Source organism: Monodelphis domestica, chromosome 3, assembly GCF_027887165.1.
Source record: "Monodelphis domestica isolate mMonDom1 chromosome 3, mMonDom1.pri, whole genome shotgun sequence".
Classification (NCBI taxonomy): domain Eukaryota; kingdom Metazoa; phylum Chordata; class Mammalia; order Didelphimorphia; family Didelphidae; genus Monodelphis; species Monodelphis domestica.
In genome coordinates this window covers 396334522-396353714 of record NC_077229.1, presented here as the reverse complement: position 1 = coordinate 396353714, position 19193 = coordinate 396334522, and the positions used below count along the sequence as shown (strand labels likewise).

The 19193-nt window shown below is 40.3% G+C and overlaps 1 protein-coding gene and 1 pseudogene across 9 annotated transcripts in view; both read left to right on the top strand.

Moving 5' to 3' along the window:
* NDUFS6 (NADH:ubiquinone oxidoreductase subunit S6) overlaps positions 1–19193 on the top strand; it is a 116678-nt gene that overhangs the window by 79198 nt on the left and 18287 nt on the right. Inside the window, exon 6 of one of the 9 annotated variants that reach the window (XR_008917807.1) lies at positions 13866–13958. The exons of the other annotated variants lie outside the window; for them this stretch is intronic. The gene's annotated coding sequence lies outside the window, so the exon portion shown is untranslated. The remainder of the gene's footprint in view (positions 1–13865; positions 13959–19193) is intronic. 9 annotated transcript variants of the gene reach the window in all.
* Positions 1976–3729, top strand: LOC103106568 (rho-related GTP-binding protein RhoG-like; annotated as a pseudogene).

Here is a 19193-nt window from a genome sequence, read left to right as displayed (position 1 = left end):
ATTTGAACCTAGGACTTCCTGTCTCCAGGCCTGACTCTCAATCCACTGAGCCACCCAGCTGCCCCCTTTATTTATTTTTAATGAATAAAAATCTATTTTCTTTCTCACATCATCTACTCCACTGAGGAAAAAAAGAAAAAAAAAACCTTGCAACAAATTGTTTGTTGGTTGGTTTTTGTACTTGAAGAGAACCAAAATGACATCACTACGTCAGGGTCAACGTAAAATGTGTCCCACTGTGACTGAGACCAGTATGAGCTTGGACATATTCTCTCTAGGTTGGGCATAAATAATTATGTGACTACCTGAGATTTGCATCAACTATGTGCCAGGTACTATGCTAAGCATTTTACAAATATCTTTTTTGATCTTCCCAACAACCCTAGGACATAGGTTGCTATTATCATCCATTTTACACTTGGGGAAACTGAGACCAGCAGAGGTGTGTGTGTGTGTGTGTGTGTGTGTGTGTGTGTGTGTGTGTGTGAGAGAGAGAGAGAGAGAGAGAGAAAGACATCTGAGGCTGAATTTGAACTCAGATCTCTCTGACTTCAGGTGTGATGCTCTAGCTACTGAGACCTGCCTCACTGCCACTACTACTACAGCCCTCTATTAGGAAAAAATTCAAATATTCATAGACTTCTGAGAGTATATATAGCTTAAATGCATGGTGCAGTGGTGAGGATATTGGGTTTAGAGTCAGGAAAACGGGTTCAAATCCCTTAACAGACACTAGCTGAAAGACCTCAAGAAATCTCTGAATGTCTTTGTGCTTCATTGTTAAAGTTAAGGTGGTTGACCTCAATGGCCTCAAAGATCCCTTTCCACTTGTACAACAATGATCATATGATCATATGAAGACCAGGGTCCCTTTTGTCAAGTGTTTTTATCCTAAAGGAAACCAAGGAAGTTACACAGAGAGATGTATGTAGCACAAAACATGTACAGGAGGCCAGGCTGATAGATGATACAGTGAAACAAAAAATGATCTTTGGTTCTATATTTCATGTAATGAGGCCAAGATGTTTTCTGTTGTTCGCTTTAGTTATTTCAGTTGTATCTGACTCTCCATGGTCCCATTTGGAGTTTTCTTGGTAAAGACACTGGAATGGTTTGCCATTTCCTTCTCCAGCTCATTTATAGATGAGGAAACTGAGGCAATCAAGGTTAAATGTCTTGCACAAGGTCACACAGCCAGTAAGTGTCTCAGGCTGGATTTGAATTCAGGAAAATGATTCTTCTAACTTCAGACCCAGCACCACAAGGTGTTCCCTATCTGACTATTAATACCCACATCATCATTTATGGCAGTGGTTATCGACTCCCCTCAACTCTAAACATGAAGTGGACTAGAGAATAGAAATGGGTCTTTTGTATCAATAACTTACCTACTCTACTATGCCAAATCTTACTAGCTCCTGAGAGACATCCTTCCCATCTAATTTTTAGCCATTTGTTTATTTATAATTGTGTTTATTTATTTTAGTGAGAAGGAGGTCTGCGATTCAAGCTCTTGGCTTCTGTGAAGCCACTTTGAGAGGGTATGAGGACAGCTATGTGCAGGGGATACATTTAAGTGTTCTTCTGTGAACTCAATGGCAGTAATCTTAGGCTATTTGCATGAACATCAAATAGAGAAGTCAAAGGTGAAAGCGATGGTGTTATAAACTGGTCACGTCTCACTGACCAAGGTCAAGTTAGGGCAACAGAGTCTTGAAGCATTTTCCTTTTAACAGTTAGAGGTGTTACTGATAACATGAAACTGCCTTTCCTTTTTTTAAAAAACCACCACCATTTTAATCTAAAACAGTTTTATATAAATGAAGATAATCTCTGAAATTATAACCTCTTTGGGTCTAAAATCAAGTCAGAAGGTACAGCTTGCCTTTGCTTTCTTTCCTCATTATTGACTCACTCTTGCCAAGTTGATTTATTTATCTTCAAATTGCTGGATACTGTAGGAAGAGAGTGTCTGTTGTTGCTACTAACCTTAATAATAGGCTTAGTAATGCTTTTTCAGACTATTTAAAATATATTTTAATGTTGTAGTAGCTCTTATTATTCCTATCCAAATTGCAAGAACAGGTCATGGCTCCAAGTCCTAGTTTTGCTTTACATTCTTTATTATGGTGTAGTGGTGGCGCAGGGATCTTAAAGGTGATGCCAGGGAGAGGACCAAGTTGAAGCATTGGCTGCCACTGTGGGGGCTCTGGCTGGAATAGGCAAGGAAGGCCACAGCTGCACCCACCGCAGCCGCCACGATGCAGAGCATCAAGTGTGCGATGGTGGGCGACGGGGCAGTAGGCAAGACGTGCCTTCTCATCTGCTATACCACCAATGCCTTCCCTAAGGAGTATATCCCAACAGTGTTCGACAACTACAGTGCCCAAAGCACTGTGGATGGTCTGCAGTCAATCTGAACCTGTGGGACACAGCAGGCCAGGAGGAGTATGACCAGCTACGCACCCTGTCCTACCCCCAGACCAATGTCTTTGTCATCTGCTTCCCCATTGCCAGCCCACCTTCCTATGAGAATGTGCGGCACAAGTGGTACCCAGAAGTATGTCACCACTGCCCTGATGTGCCCATCCTGCTCGTGGGCACCAAGAAGGACCTGCGGGCCCACCCAGATGCGTTAAGGCGGCTGAAAGAGCAGGGCCAGGCACCCATCACGCCCCAGCAGGGTGTAGCCCTGAGCAAGCAGATTCATGCTGTTCTCTACCTTGAGTGCTCTGCGCGCAGCAGGAAGGCGTCAAAGAAGTGTTTGCTGAGGCAGTCCGGGCTGTGCTCAATCCAACACCACTCAAGTGGGGTTGCTTCTGTTTCCTCTTATGATTCCCCAACCCTGGGAGGGGAAAGATCCCTTCCTCACCCCTGCTGACCATGTCCTGGGGCTTGTCATCTGTTTGTCCATCTTTCTGAGCCCCCTTTTCCCCTCTCCCACCTCAGCCAGATGTGCCTTGACCCCTTCTTCCCTCCAGGTCTGATGGTTTCCCCTTTCTTACTCCAGCCATGGCCCCACCCTTACCCTCCCTATTCAAGGAGAGGCGATAGGGATGGAGTGATATTCCTGGCCCCCTTCCCTGGGCAATTTAATTTTAATTTAATTCAGTGAAGATTCATTTACCAAACTCCTACTATGTGTACAGGGACTTATTCAGGTGCTGGGAAATCAGAGATGAAAATTGACAGAGTCCTTACAGTCCACTGTCCTTCATTCAGTCCTTGGCATGTGGAGCTGAAGAAGTCCTATTGTGGCAGGAGGTCTGTTTATGGGAAGGACCTTTTCCAGCTCTCCTCCCCCCCCCCCCAATCCCATCAGTTTTCAGTGAGCTTCCTTGGGCCAAGCCTAAGGGGGACTTTCTAAACTTCTCTAGGCTTAAGGCACCTCTGGAGACCCATCCAACCCTCTGGCCATCCCTGCTCCAGCCTGGCTACCATGCTCAGGACTTACCCCACCCCTCTTGCCAGGAAAGGAGCACAGAATCCTGAGAAGAGAGGGAGCCAGCCAGCACCTGCCCCACCTGAGGAAGGGGCAAGGAGAACCAGCTGCCTCCCAATCCCCCATTTGCAAACTCACCAACAGACGTTGCCCATATGCTCTGAGGGCCTGGAAGAGGTGGGAGGACTTGTCCTATCCCACTAGCCCCCTCAACCTTCTACCTGCGTGCATTAATAAAATCTCCTTATGTGCAAAAAAAAAAACCAAACACTCTGGCATGTTCTATCAAGTTGGAACAGCTTCAGATTGTGATATAAGAAGGTGTGTCAGGCTGAGTTTAGAGAAGTTCATTACCAGGTTGGCTACAAAGGGTTTAATTTTTTGGCCATAGCAATACTTGAAGAACATCTCCTGGACTGTAGACAGGCTGTGACCTATGGCCATGGAAGTCACAATTAGCTAAATGAAATCTGAACTATGATGGAGATGCTTTAATATGATTAATTTGATGATTAATTATTATTATCACAGATTTGCATGATGGGAAGGAAGAAAGGTGACTTCATCAGGCTGAAAATGGGCTATTTTTGGATGGGTGTGCTAGTGTATGATAGAAAGAGACATTGTGGACAACTATTATGGTCTATGGAGCTCTGGAGGATTGAGAATGTGTAATGTAAGGGAAAGAGTTGAAGAGTGGGATATCTTAGAAAGGAAGTATATGGATACAAAGCCAGGACTGGATGTAGTAATTTGGATCAAGCTGAATGAATGCAACAGTCTTCATTCCCAAAGTTATGCTGGATGACATATGCTATAATTTTTTGGTCAATCATTTTTCAGTTGCATCCAACTCTTCATGAACCCATTTGGAGCTTTCTTGGCAAAGACACTGGAGTGGTTAGCCATTGTATTCTTCAGTTCATTTTACAGATGAGGAAACTGAGGCAAACAGGTTTAAGTGTTTTTCCCAGTCACACAGCTAATGTGTCTGAGGCTAGATTTGAACTCAAGACCCTCTGATTCCAGACCTGGCACTCTATTTATTGCACCAGACACAAATCAAGAGAAATAGTATATAGATGAGCAATGGAAAACATGCTGATTTTGGAATGAGAGAACCTGGACGTGAGTCCTGGTTCTACTATTTATTGCTATTTACTTTATTTTGGACCTCAGCTACCTCATCTGTTAAAATGAGGGGACTAGGCAGATAATCTCTAAGGTTCTTTCTGGCTCTTTATTTAGCAACGAACCAGTGACAGAGTTGTGCAGCCGAAGGAACTTAAAGTCAGGTTATGTTCAGGCTAGAAAAAGCCTTAGATAGCATTGAGTATCATCCCTTTCATTTTACATTGAGGAAATTGAGAGAAGCGGCTGAAATTCAAAAGACTAGATGGCAGCACTGTTTCAAACTATACCTGCCAGGGTGGGAATGAGGAATCTTTGCTTGGACAGCAATGGGAACAAGTATAACTTGGATGAAGTTTAGGGGTAGTAGAAATAGACAGTGCGGTGGAATTTTGCCTTGATATAAACGTGATCCTGGTTTGGTTAGGACATTTAAATATATATGGTTGATCAAGGTGGCAAGATTGGTTAGATCACAGTTCAGAAACTTCTCCCCATTCTTAGGGCACCTTAGCTGAGTGGAACAAATGTTGCTTGATCTCACCGCAGTATTAAGGTTGGTTAGACACCTCCACACCCTTGGGATGTGTTTAGGGAAATGGTCACACATGAACTTCTGAGATATTATCATTCACAGTCCTTTGGAATCAATCAAGAATACCTGTGTACCAGATGAAATCATATTACAGTAGGATCTTGTTTTATGCAACCACTATATTCCAAGACCCTCGGCATAAGTAGAAAATTGCTCATGATAGCAAACCACACTTCTTAGGAATTATTGTTTATATGAATATACCTGGGCACTTTGTAGCTTTTCTTGGGCTTATCAGAGCTACCAGCATCCCTACTCGAGTACTTTGGGATTGTTATTAATAACTAAATAGTGTTAATGAAACAAAGAAAAGCACTGCTCTGATGTAGACATGACTTGCTACAAGTGAGAATTGCAGACAAGGACTGATACCAGGAGCTAATGTTTGGCACAAAACAATGTAACGACTTGCACAAACATTCTTACTTCTCCAAGCGAGAATGAGAGTGATTGGGCTAACTGCGTCTAGATTTTGTGTGCCACTTGGGAAAGTGGTGCCAACTTAGTGTATAATAAAAAATTATATTGTTTATTTTTCTGCCTTTATTATTTTTCCTATCATCAGTGGGGTATATCTGAATTCATGAGTGTTGAGTTTACATAAAATAAGATCCCACTTTATTGCTTTTCAGCTTCTTCCCCCTCCCAGCAGGTATTGTGATTCACTGTTAAAAACTATGAAGGAAAGTAAACCTAAGGGGGCATCTGGGTAGCTCAGTGGATTGAGAGTCAGGTCTAGAGATAGGAGGTCCTGGGTTCAAATTTGATCTCAGACACTTCCCAGTTGTGTGAGCCTGGGCAAGTCACTTAAACTCCATTGCCTAGCTCTAACTGCTTTTCTTCCTTGGAACCAATACACAATGCTGATTCTAAGACAAAAGGTCAGAGTTTTAAAAAATTAAGTAAACCTGATAGTTGGAGTTGCCCTAAATGTTTGTGCAAGGCAGACCTTCAAGAAATCTAGTCCTAAAATGGCATCCCCATTTCCACCAGTTGACAGCATTCTTTCCTTTTACTTGGTCTGATTCAGATGTCTCCTCTTCCAAGAAGCCTTCCCTGATCTCCCCTCTTGATATTAGTTATTTCCCTCAGATGCTTCTGTCTTCTCCCCCAAATTCACCTTGCATATATTTTGTATACATTTATGTATGTATATGTTGTAATCCCCCCAAAAGGGAGTGCTCCTTGAAGGTAAGAACACTTTTGAACATAGTAGCTTCAGTGCCTAGTACAAGTGCTGGCACATAGTAGGAGCTTAACAAATGCTTTTTGATGGATTGATTGAATCATTTCAATTTTCTCATATTATTTTTTCTGGATCTCTCCTCTGGGTTTAGTACATCCTTGTTTTTGTGTACATATCATCTTCCTCATTACATTTTATATTCCTCAAGGGCATCATTGTATTTTATCTTTGTATCCTCAGCGTTTTGTATATTTAATTATTAATTATTTTGTTTAATTTGTGTTGAATTGTTCTGCTCAGTTGGACTGAAATGGTGTGATAATGCATAGCCCTCAAGGCAATCTTAAATAGAAGACTTCTCTTCCAGTTTTTATTGGTTTCCTTGATAAACTTTTTAGTGCTACTATAGAGAGAGGATGAGGACAGGATTTCCTCAATGCAAAATCAGAACCCATTATGGTAGGTTAGAAAGAGCAATTGCGTCACTAAGTAGGAGTCAAGAAATTGAGGTTCTAGTGCATGCTCTATTATTCTATAGTTGTGTGTGACCTTGGACAGGTCACTTAATCTCTATGGAACTCACTTTCCTACCCTTTAAAATGAAGAGATTGGACTAGATTATAGATAATTCAATTCAATTGAACACTTATTTGTTAAATGCCTGCAGTGCAAGGCATTGTAGAATACCAAAATGCAAAATAACGTGCGTAATCCTTGTCCTCAAGGAGCATACAAATTGATAGAGGTATGAATGCATATGAATAAACATGTCACAGAGTAGAACATGATTTAAAAAAAAGAATCCAGACACATGTGAGAGACTTTGAAAACTGAGAGATGGCTGTCAGATAGGAGATCAGGGCAGAGTTCACAGAGAAAATGACACCTGAGATGGCACTTTAAGGAAGAGAAGGATTAACTGGAACCAAAGTAGTTATCTATTAAACCGGGAATGACTGAAAAAATAGTGGCATATAATTGTAACATAGTCTCAGGTATTTTCCTTTTTATTTCCTTCAGACTTGAAGAGGTCTTGGGTAGCTAGCGAGATAGAGAGCCAGGCCTGGAGTCAGGAGGATGTGGGTTCAAATATGACCTCAGATGCTTCCTAGCTATGTGTCCCTGGACAAGTCACTTAACTATTTCCCTAGCCCTATGTCTTTCAGTCTTAGAATTGTTAACTAAGATAGAAAGTAAGAGTTAAAAAAAACCCAACAACACTCATAGGGTGTTTTAGTTTACCTCCTCTAGTCCTAAACTTAGAATTAATTCAGTTCAATTCAATCAACTAACATTCTTTAAGAGCTTACTGCATAGAAAGCCAAAAACAGATGAGTATGCAAGATAGCTAGGCCTTGAGAATAGCAGTTAGAAAGACGAGTTCAAATCCAGCGTCAGACACTTAGTGTGTGACCCTGGGCAAGTCTATTAATTCTGTTTGCCTCATTTTCCTCATCTGTAAAATAATCTGAAGAAGAAAATGGCAAACCATTCCAGTATTGTTGCCAAGAAAATCCCAAATGGGATCATGACTTGAAATGACTCAACACCACCAGGCATACAAAAACAAAATTAAAAGCATCTTTTTCCCTTAAGGAAATTACATTCTACTAATTTATTCTGTTGTACTCACTCTGTTCCAGGCTTATTTTCACCATCATCCAAGGCTGCTATTTTCCCCAATTCCTTTGATCACTGGGGAATTAAGATCCTTTTCCCTCTGGGTCTCTTGGCTTCAAATCTCACCTCACTCACCTCAAAGTCACCAAGTCCCAACTCAGTGATATTTCATTCCTCTATCTGTGGTAATTTCTTGAAAAGACTGCCTTTGTATTAGAATAAGCCTGCAATCAATTCACTTTGGGGAATGAAGACAGATAGTCAGACTATGTGCTATAACATTTTAAGTTTGAATGTATAAATATATTCTAACATAGATCTGAAATGGAAAGCTTGGGCCTAGGCCAGGTCTCTGACTTAGGGACTTATTTGCAATATATATATATATATATATATATACACACATACACACACATCTACACCCAGATGTGCATATATGTACACATAAATATACATATATGCATATACATACATATACATATGCATATATATAGTCATATAGCTAGTAAAAAGCATCTATCTATCTATAGATAACTCTATCATCTCTATCACTTACCTCTCTATAGAGAGAGACTCAAGTTAGACTTAAAGAATAAAACTCATCCTAGTTTGCCAACTTTGGGCAACCTATGGGAGCCAGGAGCAACACCCAGGAAATTGTTGATATAAAACTGTTGGGTGAATTGCACACTTTTATAGAGAAGGACATTGAAATCATTTTGGAAGGAGGTAAGGGGAACAGAGAGCATTTTGGCCCTGACTCATATCCTAACTAATATAGGAAGTTCTATAAAATAGAGCTAGGGACAAGTTTGATTATTCAAATCTAACTTGAGTCTCTCCTTCCCTCCCTCCCTCTCTCCCTCTCTCAATCTCTCTCCCCCTCTCTCTTTCTCTCTCCCTCTCTCTCTCTCTCTCCCTCTCTCCCTCTCTCAATCTCTCTCCTTCTCTCTCTCTCCCTCCCTCCTCCCTCAATCTCTCTCCCCCTCTCTCCCTCCCTCTCTCTCTCTCCCTCCCTCCTCCCTCAATCTCTCTCCCCCTCTCTCCCTCCCTCAATCTCTCTCTCTCTCAATCTCTCTCTCCCTCTCTCAATCTCTCTCCCTCTCTCTTTCCCTCCCTCCCCCTCAATCTCTCTCCCTTCCCCCTCCCCCTCCCCCTCTCAATCTCTCTCTTCCTCTCTCAATCTCTCTCCCTCTCTCCCTCCCTCCCTCCCTTCCCCCCCCTCTCTCTCTCCCTCCCTCCCCTTTCCACAATACATATATGTACGTATATATCCATATTTATGCACATATACACAGACACACACATATGTTCTGGAAATAGGTCCTCAATATAGTCAGACGTCGTCATTGCCTTAGTCTTCCCATTTCAGGTCTGTGTTAGAATGTATTTGTGAACACATGTTCACACTTGAATTGATGCATCACATAGTCTGACTATCTGTCCTCACACCCCAAAGTCACCTAATAGATTTCTCAGAATAATGCATGCAAAACTTTAATTACAATACTTGGCCTTTTATGCTTCCCCTCCTCCCCCTTAAAGCTTCATTCATTATGCAGGGCTCAGGACTCTTCTTATACTATAAACACAACAAGATGTCTTGACTTCAGACAGACAGGAGATTATTTTTCCTCTCCCAGGTTGTAGGTCTTTTGGGTTGTCACTAGTAGACCCTCTCAATGCACTGATTTCTACTCATTAAAGCGCTAGTTTACCCACCTTGCAATGCCTCTGCACTGTGTCAGAGACACTTATTTGTTCTCCAACCATCAGAGGGTATTAAAATTAACAGCAGTCATCACACGAGAGGAGAGGAGCGACTGGCCTCAGACACTCAGATAGTTATACACTCACAGCAGGAAACTTGCAATCAAATTCTAACAAAAGGTCACATTTGCAATAAGTAAAAGGGAAATGTAGGTAATTGGTTATGGAGTCAGCTAATACCTTTGCAGGCCCTGAAAGGCAATCTGATGGACTTGAAACCTTTTTGTTCAGGTAATTAAAAAATGAGATTTCATTATATCATTAAAAATGAGCGTTAGGTATTTTCTTGAACACCAAGCTGTTGTGACTGCAAAGGAAAACAAAATCCAGTAAGGCATACATAGCCTTTTTGATTTGTTAGTAAATGGCTTACAAACGAAACAAACGGTGCTGTGAACAAAGAAGGGAGTGGGATGGATGGCTGAATAGGAAGAACATCTGCAGATCTTGCCTTCTCCTCAAAATCCACTTTAGGAATTGGAAGGTGGTGGAGTGGAATGGCTAAGACCAGCTAGAAATTTCCAGGAATCTTCAATGCTTAGTACACGATTTCTGATGAAATCAAGGTTTAGAGAATGATGAAAAGGGAATTGAAGATAGAGGAGCAGTCATTAGCTGTATTTCACAAGAGGAATCTGGAGGAATTCTTCTTGGGAAAGGACAAAAGGAATGAAAGGAATGTGTGCAGAAAAGTTAGTCCGTTAAGATGAAGCACCTCATCCTTGTCCAGAACAAAGCATTACTGAGAGCAGTGCCTGTTTTTTAAATGTTTGATCGAAAGAGAGTAATGATATGCACAAGTTAGTTTTTCAGAGTCAGGCTTGGCTGCAGCTGACAGGGTTTAAAGATGATGTCACTGAATTTATGTTTTCATGACAGGCTTCCTAGAAAACAAAGAATAAAACTTTTTGTCATGGAATTTCATCTTAGATATTTAGCCATGCATTGAATGGAAAGAATCCCCATCACTTTCTATCATAGAAAGATTTAATTTAAACAGGCTATTTAAAAATCAAATTCTGAAATCTGTTATTAACCAAGTTTTTAGTTTTTTACGAGATTCATTTCTATTCTTTTTTCCTTCCAGCCATGAAATATTTGATGATAGTTCATTCATATCCTTTTTTAAAATCTCCCTCCATCCCCATATCCTAGTGTGTGCTTTTCTTTTTCATTTTTGTTAATAGTTCTAAAATATCTTCTATTGCATAAATATAGTGTCTGTAAATGAGATCCAAAAATGCAACCAGCATTTTTGTAATGCTCAGAGTTACAGTAGCAACCAGTCATCGGTGTTCCTTTTGTGTTTGGAAAGTTCCATTCCAGTCAGAATTCTGGCTTCTTACTCCTCATCATGAATAGACATAATTTATGTTACCCCAAAGAAAGGAGACTGCACTTCCTGCAAGAGGTTAACCCTCATCAAAGGTTCTAATGCCTTCCAAAGCTAGGACTTTTTTGGTATGAAATATGTAGCTTTCATATCAAAGCCATAGAGAAAGGAAGCAATATGGTTCAATTATCTTCAAATGATTATGTTTTGTACCTATCTCAATATCACAAGAAATTAGTTTGTGAACAATTGTAAATTGCCTAATTGAAGGAAAATTAGAAAATGGCATTGTAAAGGTACTCTTCTAAATATGGTTTCTTCAACAAATTAGTCCCTTAAAAATAGAAAGATGTCAAGGAAAATGCTAAATTTGGTCATTTCACAGGGTATTTTCTTTCTGTGATTTTTCTTTCTGTTCTGTTTTAAATTAAAAATAGAAATTTCATTTATATATGTATATTTTAAAAGGCAATTGTTTATTTCATCCTGAGGCAGCTGTGTATGAAATTAGCAGAGAAATTTGATGAAGACAGTAAACTATGTAAGGTTATAGGTTTTTTTTTTGTCATTTAAAAATCCACATCAATTTATCATAATTTTCTAATTATTTCCATTGCTTTACAGCAAATTATTAGTTTCATTGAACCATAAACTTTATACTAATAACACTAATTTGTCTTACATTATAGGTTGCTCTATTAACTTTTATAAATGTGTTAAACATAGCTGTTGATTGATGGGCAATAGTCTGATTTCCCTTTTCTCCATTTTACAAATACCTGACTCAAATATTTTCACTTTGGAGGCAATATGAGTTGGCTTTGTATTTTCTTGTTTTGCTTTTAATTAAAGGGTTTGTTTGTTACAGTTTTTCTCGGGTTATACAATTCTTTTTCTGGCCCTCTGATACCATACGACCCAAGCAATTTGAAGTTTCTGAAAAGCCAATGGTGATATATTTTTTATGTTTTCTAAAATATCACAGAGGGATTATTTGAAGAATCCTTTTAGTAGAGACTCCAGGTGATAGTTTTTGAAAACATTTTTCAGTTTAATTCAACAGATAATTTTTTAAGTTTACAGGATTGATTCTCTCCATTTCAGCTTTCTAATCTGGCTGTATTAATTTACCAGCTATCCCCATGCTCACTTTTGGTTCAGAGCTGGCACTCTATGCCAAGATTTCCTTTACTTTTTCCTTATTATTTCCCCCCAAACAATGTCCCTCTTAAAAATTCAAAAATAATTTTTGAAACCCACCTTTTCCTCTGTAGCCCTTCTTTATTTACTCTCCCTGGTTTCCTTCAATGCCTTACACGTTTTTATTTGTTTTTGTTTTTTTCAAATCCATTTGTCAGTTTGGGTACTTCTGGTGTGGACACTTCCTCCACTGATATAGGCTGTCAAGTTGTCTTTAGCTTACCATCTTGGGCTACATAAAACAAATATTTGGTGAATAGGATTGGTCTAACTATTCCATAATAGTCTTTGACAGTGTAAATAGTTATCTACAGCTATTTCAATTTGAAACTATTTTAAACTAATAAGAAAGAAAAGGGACAGTTATTTATAACAGATACTATAGATGTGAATGGAACTCTTTTTATCAACTTAAATGAAAAGTCAAAACAAAACATGCACAGAAGATAGAATCCAGGGGAAACAACTTAGAATGAAATCAAGAGGACTAAAGCACAGAATGAAATGAGGCTGGTTAGGAAAACCAAGGTAAAGCAACATGGGGATATTTTAAAACATGTCAAGGAAAAGGAGCATCAGGGAAGAGATTGGATTGATTAGTAAGGAAGTATAGAATGATGTTAACAGATGACAAAGAAAAGGGAATTCTACTCAACTCTTATTTTTGCTTCTATTTACTCTGCTGAAGAAAATGATTTGGGGTTTAGATGGAAGAAACAAAAATGGGTAACAGGGATTTGAAACTCAAGCAAGATAGATAGAGAGATAGTAAGGTAGTTCCTAGCTGTGATAAACACACACACACACGAGTATATATATATATATATATATATATATATATATATATATATAATATAGCACATCTATACAATGGGATATGGGCTAGACTAGGAACATAGATTAAAGCTGAGAGAGACTTTTCAAAATCATATAGTCCAGGGCTCTTAATATGGAGTTTGTGAACTTGAAAAAAATATTTTTGGTAACTGTATTTCTGTCTAATTGGTCTCCTTTATAACTCTATATATTTTATTTTAGCCTTTAAAAAGATTATTTGGAAAAGTAAGCCATAGACTTCACCAGACTGCTAAAGAGGTTGGTGACATGAATAAAAGTTAAGAATCCTTGGTCTAGTCCAACTAACTCACTTTACAGTTGGGGAAATTAAGACCCATAGAGGTTAATTGACTAGTATTTTACATGTAATAAGTGACAGAGTTTGGATTCTGAACCAAGGTTCTCCAATCCCAAATCCAGCTGGTTTTTCCATTACACTGTATTGAGCATAACCTCTAAGATCCTTTCTAGCTCTGAATCTATAATACTATATAATTCCATTTACATTTAAGTCCATTGATATATATATATATGTATGTGTGTATATATATATATATATATATATATATATATTTATAGGGACTTAAATATTTGTTGAGTGAACACTTTATTTAGCCATACCTTCTAAACTTGCCAGACAGATATACTTGCCAAATCAGTTATTAGCTCATTCTTACAGTCCATGACTTTTTCTCAATCTTCATTCTCCTTGAACTTTCTGAAGACTTTCCTGATATTCTCTTCTCTCTAGGGCTTCAGGATACCATTCTCTCATGGTTCTCTGGTATCTGAACATTCTTTCTCAGTGTCTGCTGGATCCTCATCCAATTTGCTCTCTCTAATGGTAGGTATCCCACAGGGTTCTATACTGGGCCCTCTTCTCTTCTCCCTCCATACTTGGTGATCTCATCAGCTCCCCTGGACTTAGTTATTATCTCTATGCCAATGATGATCAAATCTATCTATCTTACGCCAACCTCTCTGATACCTCCAACCTTGCATCTCCAATTTCCTTTTAGACATCTCAAACTGGATGTCTGGTAGATATCTTAAATTCAACAAGTTCAAAACTGAACTCATTATATTTCTCCCAAACCCTTCCCTCAAAATACTCCCCTACTATTATTGAGGACAAAATCATTCTTGCAATCCTTCAACTCTACGATCTCAGTGTTATCTTCAACTCCTCACTATCTCTTATCTCTTGCCCTCCATATCCAGTCTTAAATCTTACAGTGCAATCTTTCCAGCATGGAAAGTACAAATAAAACAAAGCAGAAGCAAACAAAACAGAAATAGGCATTGAATGTCTCTTTTTGTCCCACTAACTAACCTGAACTGAGAGTCTTATAGGCTTTAGAGCCATGTATTCTTGGCAAGTTGGGATGAAACAGGATGAGCTTGGCTCATTTTATGGTTAAACTGGGGGAAGAGTCCAGCAGATTCCAAAAAGGAAAGTCATCTGATCAGGACACTGCTTGGTCCCTCTCTCCAGAGCCCTTATGATTGTTATCCCCCTCTCTGTAGGACTGGCAGCAGGTTGCTATTCAGGCAGATGGATTAGCTCAGTAGATGCTGGAGCAGGCTGCCCAGGAGGGTAAAGAAAATGCCAATGTCAGCATTTCCTTGGTTGTTGTTAACTGTACTGCATAAATTGGACTGCCAGTGCAGTGAGACTGAAAGTAAATTGGGCTGGCACATTCAGCAGCTAAAGATAGAGCCCTAGACTTTCAAGGCCCATACAATGAGGGGTAGCTAGTGGAACTGGTAGCCATGTGCATGAGGCCCTCTCTCTAGATGGGTTTAGGGATCAAGAGGTCCTCCTTGTTTGGGACCCAGAGTTTCTAGTTCCTCCTGATAGATGAGCTGTGATACTAGAGAAGGAGAATAGTCTTGGGGCAGAGATTGGAGAATTCCCACCTGTGAGTTAACAAGTCAGGGTCTTATCCTATCCCTTTTTATGGAAGAAGGGCAATGACTCCAGCTTGAAGGGAACAGGCTGCAAGGGACCCTTTCCACCAAAGAGTTAAGGTGGCTACAGGACAAATTCAAAGAGAAATAGGAAGAGTCCCTGGAGCAATGGCTCCTGAGGGTTTGGTCTAATGGAGTCAGTGCTGAAAGGCTTTCTGCTTCAGTCTTCCATGGCCTGGGGAAACTCTCTGAGGGACTTCTTTTATAGTCAACTAAATTTGTTAGGGCCTCCAGAAGGAATATGCTCTTTACTTTTTTTTTTAGATATCAGAGATAGGAATTATTTGCACATGCCCTTATAAAGATGAATTCCCCTTACAGCCAGCTCAAAGATGAAGATCTATAAAGAGTGCAATTCCTAAAGGAAATAGATTTGACAGATTGTGTTTATTCAGCACCCCTCTCTAGGCCCCAATCTGTTATATTCTGTGCTCAACCTATCTTAGAAGAAATTAGATTTCTACTGGGTGGATCCCAATATTATGCTTCTTCAACTTTAGCTATGGGTCTCCCCAATGACATCATCATATAAGAGTAGGCTGAAGAGGTATTGATATTTGAACAAGAGATTGGGACCAAGTGGCTTGGACAAGTAGTGCTTTCAGTAACAGATATTCTGGGACCCGGGCACTCTGTTAGGTGGGCAGAAGAGGACAGAGAGGACTTTGGATACGGCATCTGGAATATAGGGCTGATCAGAGAGTAATTTGTGGACAGTCCATGAAGGTGCTTGTAAAATTCTCCTGGGAAATTAGTGCACCAGGGCACCAGGGGATCTTCAGCCTCACCCAAGCCTGAGAGATCCTCAAGACCCCCATCCCATTTGGATCATGCAAGGGAGAATACAGAGTACAGTCCATGCTATAAGCTTAGTATCTGCACATGGCCTTTTAGCAATCTTTAGGCATGCTGCTGTGGATAGGACCAAAAGGAACCCTTGGTTTCCTGATGGTTACCTGAGCCATCCCATGTCCTTAACACAGAGCATCGGGTCCTCCCTGGAAGATGAAAGATATTACTTCCCTAGTGATGGAGATGAAGGAAGTTGAAGTACTTCATTATTCCAGATCCTCTTAGAACAACCTCGTGCTAATCTGTGAAGAAGGCAGGTGGTACCCGGCAGCTTATGATGGATGACAAGGAGTTGAAAAAAGTCATTATGCCTAGCTCTACAGTTGTTCCTGACCTTGTCAGTGTTGTAGACCAGGTAGCCCTGACTTGGAGTCAGTGGAATGGAATTATCAACCTTATTCATTTTTTTCTTTATTTCTGTGGCTGAGACTAGTCAGGAACAATTTGCTTTCTCCTGGGAAGGAGATCAATATACCCTTTCTATCCTTCCCTAGGGCTGCCCCAGCTCTCCTTATTACTTCCACATTATGGAGGTAGGCAGAGACCTGAATGAAGCCTCCCTTCCTAGGGCATTGGTATCAGAGGGTCTCAAAGTCTCTGCCCAAATTTGGCCTGCAAAACTTCCAAGTGCCACTCGAAATAGATTAAAATGTAATTGGGAAATGCTTAACACCATTAACAACAAAACACAGATAATGCTAGTTTATATGATTTTCTAAGTCAGTATCTGCCTTTCAGGGACCCGCTTCTATTTGGATTGAACACAGCTGTCATAATATTGAGTGGGCCAGATAAAACCACTGTAGCAGATGGCCTAGATTAGATGGTGGCTGATGATCGGGACTAGTAGTGGAAGTGATTCCTAAGAAAATCCAGGAGCCATCTCTCTCAGTCAAGTTTTGGGAGATATCATGATCAGAAAATCTCAGAGGATGCCATGTACAGTCTGGAATGAGTACGAGACTTACTTCCCCATGATCTAAGAAGGAGGTCTAGAGACCTGGACTCTTTAGATTTTAGGAAACTCACATACCTAGATCCTGATGGCCCCCCAAGCACAAACAGTATTTTTCAAGAAGGTCCCAGAAAGGGGGCAGCTGGGTAGTTCAGTGGATTGAAAGCCAGGCCTCAAAATGGGAGGTTGTAGGTTCAAATCTGACCTCAGACACTTCCCAGCTGTGTGACCCTGGTCAAGTCACTTCACCCCCATTGCTTAGTCTTTACTGCTCTTCTGCCTTGGAACCAATACATAGTGTTGATTTTAAGGTGGAAGGTAAGAATTAAAAAAAAAAAACAAAGAACATCCTAGCAATCTTCTGGGTATTCATGGCCCAGCAAGGTTCCTGTTCTTGGAGGTCCTAATCCACAAAGACTGGCCAGGGGGAGCCTTTGGCAGGCACTAGTGGATGACCAGAGAAAGCCAAGGTGAGGCATCTGGAGCTCCAAGCTCTCCTGAGCCCTGACCCACAATGTTGCTTTTGAAAAGTGGTTGCTTTGGCTTGTGATGAAGCTTCTCTGATACGGCTCCCCCCATAGAATTTGCTTGGCCCCAGTTCCTCCATGCATCTTACTGCTCTTTGGGCATAAATGGCTTTGAGTGTAAGTGGTTAGGGCCTCTCAAACTTGGTGGGTGCCTGACACCATATGGGTTTCTATGTGCTGATGATTTATTGACTCTATGCAGTTTCTAGATGGAAACAAGGGCGCTCATGGCCAAGAAAGTGAAGGGCTCCATCGCTGTATCCTTGCTATGTTAGGGAAAGGGAAATTTCCTCCTTTGTTAAATGTTAGTGACTTGTGAGTGCTTTCATCTTCACACTGAAACTAAATGAAGTGTGTGGCTGCTGTTAGAGTTATACCTACAAGAGAATTTCTGGCAATCCGTATTGGTTATTAAGACTTATAACACAGGGCAGCTAGGTAGCGCAGTGGAGAGAGGATCAGGCCTGGAGTGGAGAGGACCTCAGTTCAGCCATCACTGACAGTCCCTGCCCTCAGGGAGCTCACAGATGCTCAGTGATGCTTGTCAAAGTCCCCGAAATGCTTTTATTTATTTATTCATTTATTCTGGAAAAACCCTCATTGACTGTCTTAGAATTAATGTTATGCAGGCAGAAGAGCAGTAAGGGCTAGGCAATGGGGCTTAAGTGACTTGCCCAGGGTCACACAGCTAGGAAGTGTCTGAGTTCACATTTGAACCCAGGACCTTCCATTTCTGGGCCTGGCTCTCTATCCACTGAACCATCTCTGCTTCCTACCCCCTCCCAGTTCTTTCAATAAATTTATTTCACATTCAGTCTTTTATCATACTTGCTTTTAAAAGAATGATACCAAAAGAACACATCACAGATCATGGAGCAGGGCAAGCTACTTACATTTCTATGCTCAGGAATCTAAAAGACAGAGTTTACTTTTCTGCCAGTTGACCATACAAAGTTCTATGCACAGTAGGCATCCAAAGAATATTGTTCAGTTAAGGGTGAAAAAGTTCTGGATTGTATTCTAGTCCAGGTTTTGTCATTAGCCATTTGGATGACATCAGACAAGTTATTTAATTTTTCTGAGCCTCAGTTTTCTCATCTGTAAAATAGGGGTTCCAGGCTCTAATGTTCTATACTACCATCTATGATTTGGCTGTTTTAATAAAGTAATCTTCACTCACCATTATGCTACCATTTATTTTTGTCATTTTGCTTGTAATGGAAGAAAACTAACAATGTGTAAATAAGTATTATTTTTTGTTTTTAGGAGATGTAGCATTGTTTAGGGGAAAGAGCACCAACCTTCAAGTTGGCCAGGTTCTGTATTCAAGTGCAAGGAAGTCCTATACTTTCTAGCTGCACAACAATAGGCAGGACAATTGCAATTCTCTGGATTTTAGTTTCCTCGTCTCAACATGTGGATTCTACCTCTAAACATGCAGAGAGACAAGGTAGAAATAGAATTCTGAAAACCTTAAAGTATTTACAAAAAATTGGCTGCAGTTATGATGGAGTTATTTAAGATGTTAAGCTTAATATGGTTATAAACTCACAAAATAGCCCAAAGAGCTGTGGCTCAATGGCATGAAGGGACCAAAGGTAAAGAGAGGGTTAGTTCTTTCACATTCTGACAACTCCAAGGCTTTGGGAAATTCTTAACCTTTTGGTGTCTGTACTTGCGGTACATTTTGGGGAGCTAAAGGCAGGTTCTTTTAGGCAGAGGGAGTTGTTTCTTAACGGGGTCTGACACAACTTCAGCAAGATGCTATAAGAAA